The following is a 15,874-nucleotide window of genomic DNA, read 5'->3' as shown; positions in this document are numbered from 1 at the left end:
TTTTATACTAAAAAGGGCTTTGCGCGCTTTTGGGCGGGCCTTGAACTTGGCCTCAACTAATTGGGTCTTTCCCAATCAGTCATATCGTTCTTCCGCCAATAGAGGGGTGGTTCCCTGATCACTGGGCGTGTCCTGGTGACTGTTAGTCTGCTTTGCCTTCACTTCTTCTGGCGCCGGGGAGTCTGCCTTAACATTGTGTATCTAAATGTTTCCCTTTTGTCCCCGGAGATGGCTCATTAGTATGTAGATTGCTTGGTAGTTTCTGTCCTCTCTGAGAGTTTGAGGTTCTAATCAAAAGACAGAGCTTGCACCTGCTTGTTTCTTAGCATTGTCCAATTTTCCCTGCATTCTTTGCAAGTGTCCATTTTGTAATTGGGATGTGGCCATCCCAGATGGCTACACTGTGCTGTACATTTATTTGTTCTTTGTTCTTTGAGTGAGCTGGCTGCACAGCAGATCAGTACACTCAGTTTGAAACATTTTGGTGCCTGATGCGCAATCAATTACTCTCAAGACAAGGTGATTCATAACTGAAGGCTTTAATCTGCTAGAACTCTTCCCCAGCAGCTTCGATACAGAAAGTGAAGGCTGCTGGGCTGGCATTGGTTCTTATACTCCGCCTCTCAGGGCGGAGCTATGTACATCAGCCAATGGTAGACTCCTGGGTCTAACCAATGGTCATCCACCTCTCAGGTACTGCAATACCTGGTACTACCACAGCGCCAACGTGGAAGAAGATGCCAGTGCCATCAGCATTCTGACACAGTTCAATAAAAAAAATGTGGTCTCAGTGCGGGTGGCCATTTTTTTTTTAGAATGTCTAATTCACCTAACAGCACGTCTTTCGGGACTTGTGGGAGGAAACCGGAGCACCCGGAGGAAATGCTGCCCCATGGGCGGCCATTTTAAGCGGCTGACTGGGTCTGCCATCTTATGCCAGAAATGTGGCAGTCGCCATGGGCCACGGCAATGTCCAGCACATGGAAAAGTATGTCCCAGCTGTGGCCGTACAAATCATTTTGCGAAACAATGTTTTTTGCGCCTACAGTGGACCAAATAAGATCAGTCAACGCAGTTGATGAGATGCCCCCGGAAGAACAGTTCTTCATTGATCTCATTTCAACCAAGGTCACGATGAGTCCGACCATGAAAAGTGAAGAAGTCTTACTGAACAGTTGTGACAATAGGAATGACAAACCTCATGCCATTGAAAGCAGAGGGACAACTCGAGTGTTGCTGAGCAGCACATTGATAAAATGCAAACTCCACATGGGAATGAGGACCAACCTCCTCAGTCTGTCTGATTTCCATGGGATGCAGGTTAAACTGAAAGTTATCAATCAACCGGGACTGCAGATACACCACGGTGGGAAGGGGATTGTGACGCTGGGTGGATGCGAACTCGAATTATGGGTGCCTGACAGAAGTCACATAATACCATTTTCCACGAAAAGTGGCTCCATCATAGGAGCGGATGCCTGTGAGGCCCTGAATTATGTTCGAGACAGCGAGTTGCCAGGCAATTGCTACGACAGCGAGTTGCCAGGCAATTACTACGACTCACAATGAGATATGCTAGTGCAGTTATTCGCTGAGAAACAAGCGAAAGTTAAGGCGGAGGACGACAAATCAGATGAAGAGATGGAAGAGCCAAAGGGAATTCTAGACTTCTGGTTAACAGTCTTCAAGAATGTGTATTTACTCAGTGGCATGACACAGGTGCAGGATGAGTCCATACTAAAGCATCTACAAGATGTGAATGTTAAATGTTCAGAGCGGGAACAGCCGATGAGCTTAACTCTGGAGTTTAAGTTTGAGCCAAATGAGTATTTCACAAATGAGGTGATTACAAAAGTATACCAGCTGGAATCGCGGCCTGGCAGGCCTGAATTCTCATTCTTTGACGAAGTAGAAATCACGGGATGCCCAGGCTGCCAGATTGACTGGAAGACAGAAAAAAAAGTCACACTGAAAACCATTAAAACGAAGCCGAAGCATAAGGGTCGGAGTACTCGTAAAACAGTGATGAAAACTGTACCAAATGATTCATTCTTCAATTTCTTCAGTCCTCCTAAAGTTCCACAGCATGGAATGTTAAATAAAAGTTCTGCAGCAAAACCCGCTGCTGACTTTGAGATTGGTCGCCTCCTGCCTGAACACGTAATTCCGTGTATAATGTTGTACTTCACAGGAGAAGCCTTTGCAGATGGTCGTGACTCCAATGATGGAAGACCATGAGTACAATGATGAAAGTAGAGGCTCAGAGGGTGAGCCAGATGAGGATGACTATGGGGACGCTAGTCAGATTGTTTTGTGGGAGTGACGGTAAACTAGATAAGATCGCCTCTGAAGCGCTATTCAGATGCTTTGGCGGGAGTGACGAGGTGATCACAAGCGATGCCCAGTCTGCGCAGGACACCGAGAAGTGTGAAAGCTCTAAGATGACGTATGCAGAGGCTGAAAGTGAGATTGCAGAAGTAGACACCGGATGAAAACAACTCAGCTGCAAACAAACTCCTAATAATAGAAGATATAATACCCATTCTGGAGAAACTGGCTCCAGAGGCATACGATGAATCATCTCAGGCCCACAAAATGATTCCGGAAGAGGACTCCCCCATACTCGAGGCCACTCCACCGAAAGACGAGTTAGAGGAGCAGATGGCTGTATCCGTATGCAGCTCCACAACGACACTTATATCATACTACCAGACGAAGATGAGTCTCTACTTGGTTCTTCAGGAAAAGATGACCCAAGCATTATCATTTTGTGTGATGAGGAACCATCACTTGGGGCTCAAACACAGGGTGCAGGAACAGCACCCAACGTTGGGGATGTGGATCCAACCCAGACACCATAATGCGAGGCTCTGCAGCCCGCTACTGAAGGTGCAGATGTGACTACGACCGCACAGTCCCCCGGAAGCACATCAACACGAGAAGTCTCAGCAGACAATCCACAATCAACCACTCCCATGCGCAGGCCAGCGGCAAGACGGGAGCTACCAAAGCCAAATGGAAAAGAGGATTGGATTAGTCACAAAATCAGTCACAAAATTGCGCTCATGAAAAAGAAGAGGCAGAGAAGGAGATTAGGGGATACCATGAATCCCACCCATGATACGAGACAATACATCGGCAATGTGACCGACACTCATGATGCTGAACAAGAAGACATAGGCGATGTGGCCAACAGCCCAGAAAGTGCATGACAACGTTGCAAAAAACATTGCGTTAAAAAATGGAAGAAGCTGGTGACGCAGAAGCTGGTGACACAGGCACGTCTTCAGGATGCATTGTGCCAAAAAGCTAAGACCGAAAAGACCGACACTGAAACTGGCCTTCCAGAAGCAAAAGCGATGTCAGAAAGCTGATAAGAGCCCTGAAGACCAGCGGGGTGATCCTGTCGGAGATGCACAATGAGCTGTGCAATAGGGACTAATTAATCAGGCATATCACGTCAATTAAAGCACAGTTTAATCTGTATATACATATGCCACATATGTTAAACGATAATACAAATCATGTTTTTGTATATAATTGTTAACATCTCCAAAGGAAGAGGTGATATGCCCATGAATAATATTGTACATGGTCAGCAGTGCGACCTCCAACCAGCTGGTGGCGTCAAACATAGGTCACGTGATGTGAGACGCTGGCCAGTTGGTAGTAAGGTGTACAACAGGACAGTCACATATAGGATTGCTCCAAGAGAGTTCACCAAACTCACAATGTAACTTTGTCTGTATAGTAATCTGTTTGTTATCTTTCCACGTGTTCATCAATAAATCATCATTCTAGATTAAAAAAACAGATGCTCTGTGTACATCATTGCAACGGCAAGATCACAGAACACAACAAGGAAAAGCCCCCTCCCACTTAATTTTATTGTTCCAGACTTCTTGATATGCCCTCTAGTTGCTGGAATTGGTACAATTTATGCATGCTTTCCAACTTTATATTTTCAGAAGAAAATCTGTTTCATAAAAAAGCTGCTCAAATTAGAATGTTCAAATATTTAAATAAATATAGCAGAAAATATTTCATAACTAGCAGTGTACTTCAAGAATTATCCCCAGCCACAAATATTCTTATGGATTTCTGATTTTTGTGTTGATATTATTGGTTCCATTAATCTTCAGGCAAGATATTTACAACAAAAACCTCACCATTTATTTATAACATCGTTAAAATGTCCAATAGCCCTTCACAGCAGTGTTGTCAAACAAAGTTTGATAATGAGTTGCAACAGGAGATATTGGGCATGGTTTTCCTGCCCCGTTGCCCCTGGTACTGATCCCATTACGCCAGGTGTATACATTGAGGTCAAAACAGGTTTCAAGTCGGGCAAACTGTGCAGTTTAGTAAACCTTCTCTGAACTACTTCCAGTGCATTTACATCCTTCCTTAGATAAGGAGACCAATACTGTACATTTAGATAATTTGCTTCTTTTTTATTTTTGCTGCTAAAATGGATGATTTTACGCTTTTTGATCTTATATTCCATTTGCCACATCTTTTCCCATTCACTTTGCCTATTTATGTCCTTTTGTAGCCTCCTTACGTCCTCTTCACAATTTATTTTCCTACTATCTTTGTGTCATCAGCAACTTTAGCAAATATGCCTTCAGTTCCTTCATCCAAGTCATTTATATAATTTATATAAATTTAAAAAGTTGAGGCCCTAGCACTGATACCTGTGGCACACCACTCGTTACATCTTACCATCGACAAAAACACCCATTTATGCCTACCCTCTGTTCCCTGTTAGTTACCAATCTTCAATCCATACCCCCTACACCAGGAGCTTGTATTTTTCACAACAACCTTTGGTGTGAGACCTTATCAAATGGCTTCTGGAAAGCTAAGCAGAGTACATCCATCGGTTCCCCTTTATCCACAACATACATTACTTCTTCAAAGAACTCCATTAAATTGGTTAAACATGATTTTCCTTTCACAAAACCACATTGAATCTGCCTGGTTACCTGAATTTTTCCAAGTGTCCTGCTATAACATCTTTAATAATAGCTTCTAACATTCTTCTAATGGCCTGTAGTTTCCTGCTTTTTGTCTACCTTCCTTTTTGAACTTTGATGGTCTACTCAGGGAACCATGCAAAAGGATTCATCATCTCTTTATCCTCAAGGGTGTTATGTGTGGACCACTGCCTGACAGTATTGTGGTCAGAGATGTTTTTCTGCATGAACAAGAGACTATGGGCACGATCAATTGGCCGCATCATGCCCGGCACTGACCCGTGCAAGCCAGTTACCACTGGAGAGGCCAAGATTGGGATCCGTACTCGGCACCAATCAGTTTCTGATCTAACCGGCCCACTCTCGTTGGTGGGTTCCAGATCCTGCCTAGATGTGGCACGGTTCTAATAAATGGGCAATTTCTATCTCATTAACACGGTGGACTCCTTATCTAATGGCCTCCTGAGATCATACCAACTCCCCAGCTGGAGGTCATGTGGGCGCCGTTTAGCACACCTATTTAAAAATGGGAAGCTAGCACAATGGCTGCTGAGGGTATCAGAGGAGGTGAGTAGCCATCTTCAAAATCAGGCACACAGCCCAACGGCACTGGAGCTGCTGACCCAGAGCTCAGGGGGTGGGGAGTGGGCTGGGGGGGGATGGAGGGAGGAGGGAGGAGCTGGTCAGGGGGGACTGGATGTCATCAGTGGGGGGGGGGGGGGGGGGGCCCGTCCCGTCCCATTGGGCTGGGGAGGTGAGGGGCTCAGCGCCTGCAGATCCTACAAGCCACCCCCGGATTGTGTATACCCATAACAGGGTGAACTTTGGCTGCTGCCTGTCTGTCCCACCGAACACCCCAAAGGCAGAACCCTGTCTGTGGTAATATGGTGCAGGTCACTTTAACTCCCTCTGACTGTGAGCAGCCCCTGACTGCACAGCTGAAGGCTATTGCTAATAGGGAATTGGTTTTGTTAGTTACATGAGCACTTTACAGCTCTCGAGTGGAATCTCGTGGGTACACGTGCCATGTCGCAGGTGAGTATCTAGCATCCCAATCAAACTGAGGCCAGGACACTTTGCCTGAACCCGGAGGCGTCAACACTGCAGAGGCGGGGCAGCATGTGGCGCTGTGGTTAGCACTGGGACTGCGGCACGAGAACCCGGGTTCGAATTCCGGCCCTGGGTCACTGTCCATGTGGAGTTTGCACATTCTCCCCATGTCTTTTTTTAAAATAAATATTTTTATTCTCCATTTTCACATTTTCTTCAGAATTGACACCAACAAACAGTAAACGGTAACGAATACAATGTCAATCCCCTTATTAACAACAACGATCCCATCCTCCCACCAACCCCCACACAACGACCCACCTGACAATATAAGCATCAAATAAAACAAACCCTCCCAAGGTGGAAAAAAAAAAATAAATAAAAAGGAATCAGGAATCGCCTATGATCACCATTGACATATACAGTCCACCCCCCAACCCCCCCCCTCTAATATTCAATGCCATCCAATCCCCAAAAGAGTACCGTGAATGACACCCATGAATTGTACACCACCCCCCCCTCCCAGACTCCTCCCTCCATTTCCTCTTGTAAACTCCACCCCCCAAACCTTGGTTCCTTCTCCCAACTTTTCACCCCGGCTAGACTCACCGAAACCTGTTCTGCCAGGCTCCGATGGCCACAGCCCCTCCCCCTACCTCACTCCCGTTCACTGGCTGGCTTAAACCGACCAGCGTGGAGGCCCCCGCCCGGGTCTCCTTCCCCCTTGCCCGGTTCCAGGAAAACCAATTCTCCCCATGCCAACGTGGGTTTCACTCGCACAACCCAAAGATGTGCTGGTGAGGTGGATTGGCCATGTTACATTGCCCCTTAATTAGAAAAGAAAAATAATTGGCTGCTCTAAATGTATTTTAAAAAACACTATAGAGGCAGCAGCCAACAATCAAACACCCAAGAGCTGGGCTTCAGCACTGGGGATATCCCCGAAAGGGACAGTGTGTGTGGATCGAGGAAGGTAGACGGCTCGGGCCACATAATGTTACTGGCAGGAGTCTGGGGTCTATGGACTTGTGTCCAGGGACCCCTGCTGTGGCCGGGGATGCGTATACAAGGCGGGGTCCCCCAGCACACCCGGCTCGTCGGATGGCACCCTGAGAGAAGGCGTGAAACGTAAGGGTGGGGGAGCCTTGGATGATTTGAGGGTCCCAGGGTAGAAGTCCTAAGTGATTGTCAGTGTCTCGCCCTCTCCAATTCCTTACAGATATCACATTATGGATGGTATTGTGAACCCTATAGCAGCTGTCGTCGCGGTGCTGGTGGCAGTTCAAGAGGCCAGAACCTGGAGAAGGCGGCGGCAGCAGCATCGATGCAGGCTCGAGGAGGCCACTCATGCCACACCATGAGGACCCGGCCGCCTATCGGGCAGGGGAGGGACTTGAGGGGGAGGCCAGCAACGTCCCAAGGTGTACATGCGTCGTTGGTCGTTTGAGGAGAGCATGTGCTGCAGGAGGCTTCGCCTCATCAAGGGGACGGTACGTGACCTGTGCCATGTCCTTGTGGACTTGACACCTCATGGAGGAGGGGGATACCCACTCCCAGTGGCCGTGAAGGTTACTGCAGCCCTTAACCTCTTTGCCACCGGTTCATCCAGGGCTCGAGCGGGGACTTGTGCGTCATTTCACAACCTACAGCCCTCAAGTGCTTTTGTGAAGTCACGGATGCCCCCCTATATGCTCAGACATCAGACTTTTTAAACTTAGAACTGGGCCAAACCCATCAAGATGCCTGGGCAGCAGGATTCCCTGCCATCTCTGGGATTCCCTACTTCCGTATGTCCGGGGTGTGGGGTGGTGTGTGTGTGTGTGTGTGTGGGGAGGGGTAAGTAATTGAAGTTACGCATGTTGCCTTGTGCATTCCGGGACAATGGGATGTGCCCTTCATTAACTCCCTGAATGTTCAACACGCGTGCGACCACCACCTCTGGATCATGCTAGTGTAGTACACTCAGAGATCCCTGGTATCTTCGAGGACCACCGCAGGATGATGGGTTGGCTCTTGGGGGGTAAGGGTTACCCACTGAGGTTCCTGGCTGATGTCAGCAGTACCACAGCCAGAGACCGATGTGTAAACCGGTATGACGAGGCCCATGTTGCCACCGGTGCATTGGACCGCTGAAAGAGCGGTTCCGAAACCTTGACCGCTTTGGTGGTGCACCAAGAGGGTCGCCCATTTTAAGGTGTTCGCTCCACAACCTGGCACAGCAGCAGGGCGACATGCTGGAGGAGGAGGTACATGCGGCTATGTCTGAGAAGAGAGCGGGGAGGGGACGGACCAGGAGGACCTGGAGGACAAACCCGGGGAGGATTTGTCGGAACAGCCGGAGGAAAGAGGACAGGCGGTGGCGAGGGTCCGGCATGCCCGGAGGGACAGGGTGGTCCTCATCCTCACCCGCTTCTCACAGGACAAGGCTTTGTCCGTCATCTCCCCCTTCCCCCACCTATTTCCCCCCTTCCCACCCATCTCCCAACTCATTCCCCCCTCCCCCCAAATCCCATCCCCCTGACTACCCTGTTCCACTCTCCCAGGGTCTGTGTAACATCACTCCAGGGTGATGGGCCTGTGTCGGCGCAGCCAGTGGGTCATTATACAATGCAGGAGGGTGATAATAAACCGCTGTGAGGCTCCTCAATCTATGCCATAGACAGCACACACACACCCATCACCTGCATGTGGTATGCCTCGGTGGGCTCCTGATCTAGGACCTCTGTGCCCGGGGGCCAGGGGCTGGGCTAGAGCAGAGGGCAACAAGGGGTGCATGTCCGCATTGCAGAATAACATGACAGAGCATTTACAGCTATCAGGTGTAACAAGTTTTAATTGTGAACATTTGAAACCCTAACTGTCCCTAGCTAACTATGGTGCCCCCTTCCCCGCAGTGCCCACTCAGTGATCCTCAATCTTCTTAATTGTCCGTGCTTTGTCACTACGTCTATGTATGTCCTCAAGATGCCCATTAGAAGTGGTCTTTGAAGCCCTGGCGTGCATCCTCTGAAGGCCCTGGGGCCAGATCACCCTGGCCGTCTTACTGGTGACACTGGTGTCTCCGTGTTAACCTGTTCTGTCCGCTGACCTAGAGACGTGCTATTATCAGGAGGGGGGGACCCGGGAGAGTTGGAGAATGTCATTGTCTCCCTGTTGGAAGGGTCCAGGTTAGCCTCCGATACTTCCTCTTCCTGGCGTGTGCCCGTAGGGCCCTGAGGGTCTCTATGAGACGGAGGGGTAGCTGGGGTGAGCTCCAGAGGCCCCTGCATCATCTGGCTCTGCTAGCCCTGGTGGCTCCCCATTGTCTGTAGTATGGTGTTGGCACCCTCAGTGATGCTCTTCTGTGACTGGCCATGCGCTGGAGTGCTTCTGCAATGTCCATCTGCATCTGGGACATATTCTTCAGTGACTGGGACATGCTCTGGTGCCTCGGCAATGTCCAGCTGTGTCTGGGCCGTTGGGTGCTTCTCCCGTGATCGATAACACCACGAGTGAACACTCCGTGACCCTCCTGACACCCGCCTGCGACCCACCCGCGAGTCATGCAGCACCACAGAGTCCATGATCAGGGACCAGATTGTTTTTGGCGTTGCCTCCAGTGGCCTACGCCAGCAGCTTGTTAAAATAAAAAGCCTCACCTTAGCGTCTGCTGTGGAAGCCTGTGTCCTCCACGAAAATGCAACCTGCCGTTTTGCCCGATTTCAGGCGTCCGAGTTGGCATGGAGGGGGTCCCCAGCCGTCGGATCGGCAAGCCAGGCCGCCCACGATGCCGAACGCATCCAGGCCGCCGATTACTTCCCGACCCGCGGCCCCGACGACAGCGGCCGCTTCCTGCGCTTTTCGCGGTCTCCCGCGCTGGTGCGCGCCAAAAATAACGGCCACATCGAGGGACGCACTGCGCAGGCGCGGCCACCGCAAGATCGCACTGCGCATGCGCAGTGGCGCAACGAACGCCGTGACGTCATGACGTGCGGCAATTGTGGAGCTGTACACTTAAAAGGGCAATGTCCTGCTAAAAACCGACAGTGCCTCAGATGTGGCAAGATGGGCCACTATGCTGCCCACTGTCGTGCTGCTCAACCCATGGATCCTGCACATCCCCAACAATCTCGCAGACAAGTCAGGACCGTCCAACCCACGCATCAAGACTTCCAGTTAAGTGATGCAGATGACCAGGATGCCTTCCGCGTTTCCGTCATCGATGTCAACAAGGTCAATGCCATCAATCCAGCCGGTGAGTGGTGTGCCACCCTGACGGTCAACCGATCGCACGTCACCTTCCGTCTGGACACCGGCGCATCCGCCAACCTGATTGCATATTCTGAATTCCAGGCCATGACGGTCAAACCACCCATCACGCCATCCCGGCTCAAGATGGTTGATTATAACGGGAACGTCATCCCGTCCATAGGATCTTGCCAGCTACAGATAACTCACAAGATGCACACGGCCACACTCCCCTTTGAAGTTGTCGGCTCATCAAAAGACTCGTTACTGGGCGCACAGGCGTGTAAGGTCCTTCACCTGGTACAGCGCATTATGTCTCTCTCTCCAGATGAGATTTCCGACTTCCCGGATGCTGAGTTCCACGCAAATCTCCATTCCCTCCTTGCTCACAACCAGGAGGTTTTTGAAGGCATGGGGACATTGCCATACACGTACAAGATTCGACTCAAACCGGACGCCATCCCTGTCGTTCACGCAACTCGCAGGGTTCCTGCGCCACTCAATGACCGCCTCAAGTTGCAGCTGCAGGCTCTTCAGGACCAAGGGGTCCTATCCAGGGTCACGGAGCCCACGCCATGGGTCAGCTCCATGGTCTGTGTAAAGAAGCCCTCTGGCGAGCTCCGCATATGTATAGATCCTAAAGATCTGAATAACAACATCATGTGGGAACACTATCCCATCCCGAAACGAGAGGAACTCACCAGCGAGATGGCGCAAGCCAAAATATTTACCAAATTGGATGCGTCCAAAGGATTTTGGCAGATCCAATTGGACCCGGCCAGCCGAAGGCTATGCACGTTCAACACCCCTTTTGGCAGATTCTGCTACAACCGGATGCCATTCGGCATCATTTCAGCATCTGAAGTTTTCCACCGCATTATGGAGCAGATGATGGAAGGCATCGAAGGGGTACGTGTATATGTGGACGATATCATCATTTGGTTCACCACTCCGCAGGAACACATGCATCGTCTACAACGTGTCTTCACCCGCATACGACAAAATGGCCTGCGTCTCAACCGTGCGAAGTGTGCCTTCGGCCAGACGGAGCTGAAATTCCTCGGGGACCACATCTCACGATCAGGAGTCCGTCCCAATGCAGACAAGGTTAGCGCCATCACAGCCATGCCACGGCCAGCTGACAAGAAGGCTGTCCTAAGATTCCTGGGCATGGTCAACTTCCTTGGGAAGTTCATTCCCAACCTGGCTTCTCATACAACTAATATGCGCCATCTCGTGAAAAAATCAACAGAATTCCACTGGCAGCAATCGCATCAGCTGGAATGGGAGGAGCTCAAGCACAAACTGGTCACGGCACCAGTGCCGGTGTTCTTTGACATGACTCGCCCTACAAAGATCTCAACAGATGCCAGCCAATCTGATATTGGAGCGGTACTCCTGCAAAAAGACAGCACGTCGTCATGGGCCCCGGTTGCATATGCCTCACGAGCCATGACCCCTACCGAACAGCGCTACGCGCAAATAGAAAAAGAATGCCTGGGCTTGGTAACTGGACTGGACAAGTTCCACGACTATGTGTATGGTCTGCCACGATTTACGGTTGAAACTGACCACCGCCCCCTGGTCAACATCATTAACAAAGACCTGAACGACATGACCCCTCGCCTTCAGCGCATCTTACTTAAACTCAGGAGGTATGATTTTGAACTGATCTACACTCCGGGGAAGGATCTCATCGTGGCGGACACGCTCTCCCGAGCAGTGAGCACACCACCAGATGCGGAGGGGTTCGTGTGTCAAATTGAGGCACACGTGACTCTGACAGCAGCAAATCTGGGAGACGGCGACTGACCCCCTTCTACAGCGAGTGATGCGCCACATGGCGGAAGGGTGGCTCAAAGGGCAGTGCCCCCAGTTTTATAATGTGCGAGATGACCTTACCAACATAGACGGGGTCCTTATGAAATTAGGCAGGATTGTTATTCCGCACAGCATGCGCCAGATGATTCTTAATCAACTACACGAAGGCCACTTGGGCGTCGAAAAATGCAGACGAAGGGCCCGAGAGGCGGTATATTGGCCGGGTATTAATGAAGACATAGCCAACATGGTGCTCAATTGCACAACCTGTCAGAGGTTTCAGCCGGCGCAACCTCCGGAGACGCTTAGAACATAGAACATAGAACAATACAGCGCAGTACAGGCCCTTCGGCCCACGATGTTGCACCGAAACAAAAGCCATCTAACCTACACTATGCCATTATCATCCATATGTTTATCCAATAAACTTTTAAATGCCCTCAATGTTGGCGAGTTCACTACTGTAGCAGGTAGGGCATTCCACGGCCTCACTACTCTTTGCGTAAAGAACCTACCTCTGACCTCTGTCCTATATCTATTACCCCTCAGTTTAAAGTTATGTCCCCTCGTGCCAGCCATTTCCATCCGCGGGAGAAGGCTCTCACTGTCCACCCTATCCAACCCCCTGATCATTTTGTATGCCTCTATTAAGTCTCCGCTTAACCTTCTTCTCTCCAACGAAAACAACCTCAAGTCCATCAGCCTTTCCTCATAAGATTTTCCCTCCATACCAGGCAACATCCTGGTAAATCTCCTCTGCACCCGCTCCAAAGCCTCCACGTCCTTCCTATAATGCGGTGACCAGAACTGTACGCAATACTCCAAATGCGGCCGTACCAGAGTTCTGTACAGCTGCAACATGACCTCCCGACTCCGGAACTCAATCCCTCTACCAATAAAGGCCAACACTCCATAGGCCTTCTTCACAACCCTATCAACCTGGGTGGCAACTTTCAGGGATCTATGTACATGAACACCTAGATCCCTCTGCTCATCCACACTTCCAAGAACTTTACCATTAGCCACATATTCCGCATTCCTGTTATTCCTTCCAAAGTGAATCACCTCACACTTCTCTACATTAAACTCCATTTGCCACCTCTCAGCCCAGCTCTGCAGCTTATCTATATCCCTCTGTAACCTGCTACGTCCTTCCACACTATCGACAACACCACCAACTTTAGTATCGTCTGCAAATTTACTCACCCACCCTTCTGCGCCTTCCTCTAGGTCATTGATAAAAATGACAAACAGCAACGGCCCCAGAACAGATCCTTGTGGTACTCCACTTGTGACTGTACTCCATTCTGAACATTTCCCATCAACCACCACCCTCTGTCTTCTTTCAGCTAGCCAATTTCTGATCCACATCTCTAAATCACCCTCAATCCCCAGCCTCCATATTTTCTGCAATAGCCTACCGTGGGGAACCTTATCAAACGCTTTGCTGAAATCCATATACACCACATCAACTGCTCTACCCTCGTCTACCTGTTCAGTCACCTTCTCAAAGAACTCAATAAGGTTTGTGAGGCATGACCTACCTTTCACAAAGCCATGCTGACTACCCCTGATAATATTATTCCTATCTAGACGATTATAAATCTTGTCTCTTATAATCCCCTCCAAGACTTTACCCACTACAGACGTGAGGCTCACTGGTCTATAGTTGCCGGGGTTGTCTCTGCTCCCCTTTTTGAACAAAGGGACCACATTTGCTGTCCTCCAGTCCTCTGGCACTATTCCTGTAGCCAATGATGACATAAAAATCAAAGCCAAAGGTCCAGCAATCTCTTCCCTGGCCTCCCAGAGAATCCTAGGATAAATCCCATCAGGTCCCGGGGACTTATCTATTTTCAGCCTGTCCAGTATTGCCAACACCTCTTCCCTACGTACCTCAATGCCATCTATTCTATTAGCCTGGGGCTCAGCATTCTCCTCCACAACATTATCTTTTTCCTGAGTGAATACTGACGAAAAATATTCATCTCGTCTATCTCTTCAGACTCCACACACAATTTTCCATCCCTGTCCTTGACTGGTCCTACTCTTTCCCTAGTCATTCGCTTATTCCTGACATACCTATAGAAAGCTTTTGGGTTTTCCTTGATCCTTCCTGCCAAATACTTCTCATGTCCCCTCCTTGCTTCTACCACACGAGTTGGTGACGTCCCCCTGGGCGAAGATGGGTGTTGACCTATTTCACGCGCTCGGCAGAGATCACATCGTTATTATAGACTACTTCTCAAACTGCCCGGAAGTCAAGCCTCTACATGATCTGACGTCGTCCGCAGTCATTGGGGCCTGCAAGGAAACATTTGCTCGCCATGGCATTCCAAGGACTGTCATGTCAGACAATGGACCCTGCTTCGCCAGCCGTGAATGGTCGTCCTTTGCCGCAGCATATGGTTTCACTCATGTGACATCCAGCCCTCTACATCCACAGTCGAACGGGAAGGCTGAAAAGGGCGTCCACATTGCCAAGCGGCTCCTGTGCAAGGCGGCTGTTGCCGGATCGGACTTTAACCTCGCCTTGCTGGCCTATCGATCGGCCCCGCTATCCACGGGTCTCTCGCCAGCGCAGCTCCTAATGGGTCGCTCCCTCAGGACGACGGTACCATCCATCCTGGCACCAACAACGGACCATGAGACGGTTCTTCGGAACATGCAAATGCAGTGTGATCGCCAGAAAAGTCAGTATGACACACGAGCGACAGACCTGCCCCCCCTGTCCTCCGGAGACAAAGTACGCGTCCATCAACCGTATGGTGGCTGGTCAGCACCGGCCGAAGTCCTCCGACGTGTGGCTCCCCGCTCGTTCCTGGTTCGCATGCCGGATGGTTCAGTGCGTCGCCGCAATCGGCGCGCCCTTCGCCGACTTCCACGCTCGCAGCCACACAGTACGCACACGCCAGATCCTCAACAGGCTTCCGAGGATGACTTTGTGGAGCTGCCGCAGATCACGCCCTCTCCATCGCCACCCATGGCCATGCTTGCACATCAGCCGGTGGTTCTTGACCCACCCTTGAGGCGGTCAACCCGAACTCGTCGCAAGCCCATTAGACTGGACTTATAACACCGTTCATATGTCTAACAAGTTACACAATTCTGTATGATAACCTGTTGTTGTTTATCGTTCCAGATATCGTCTGACTGGACCACTGTTCAAGTTTTTTTTTCTCGTTCGCATTCATGTTCTGTTATGGTACAACCTTGTTCATGTGACGCACCCGACATCGCCCCATGTAAATAATTACGTCATATGCACATGCTGTACACAACACACACACACTCTTAGATGCACTCACGACACAATTATATTTATTACCACGTAGGCACATATCTTTGTAAAAAGGGGGGATGTCATGATATTCAAACACACACATCATGATGGACACACCAACAGACAAATCAGAGCACACAACACCACAACCAATCACACACAAAGACAGGAACCACATAAAAGCATGAACACGACACCTAGTGGACAGTAGGTCTGGGGACAAGTTCACGACCTGTTTCAACATCACAAACAGGGAATCCCCACGTGCAGAGTATCAAGACAAAGCTGTACATAGAAAGTTTAAATAAAATAGCGTTGTACCATATACAACCGTGTTGGCTCATCTGTGTGTCAGAACGCCCAACACCACAATATCATTGCTGCTGACGATTGCAAGGTGTTGGCATGAAACCACAGCGGACAAATTAATGGGCAAAACTAACACAACCTACAGAGAAGTGTTAAAATAGATTTCAATTGCATCTTAACACTTGTGCAGTTCATTCTTTTGCAG

Source organism: Scyliorhinus torazame, chromosome 4 (genome assembly GCF_047496885.1).
Source record: "Scyliorhinus torazame isolate Kashiwa2021f chromosome 4, sScyTor2.1, whole genome shotgun sequence".
Lineage (NCBI taxonomy): Eukaryota > Metazoa > Chordata > Chondrichthyes > Carcharhiniformes > Scyliorhinidae > Scyliorhinus > Scyliorhinus torazame.
This window is presented reverse-complemented; position numbering follows the sequence as displayed.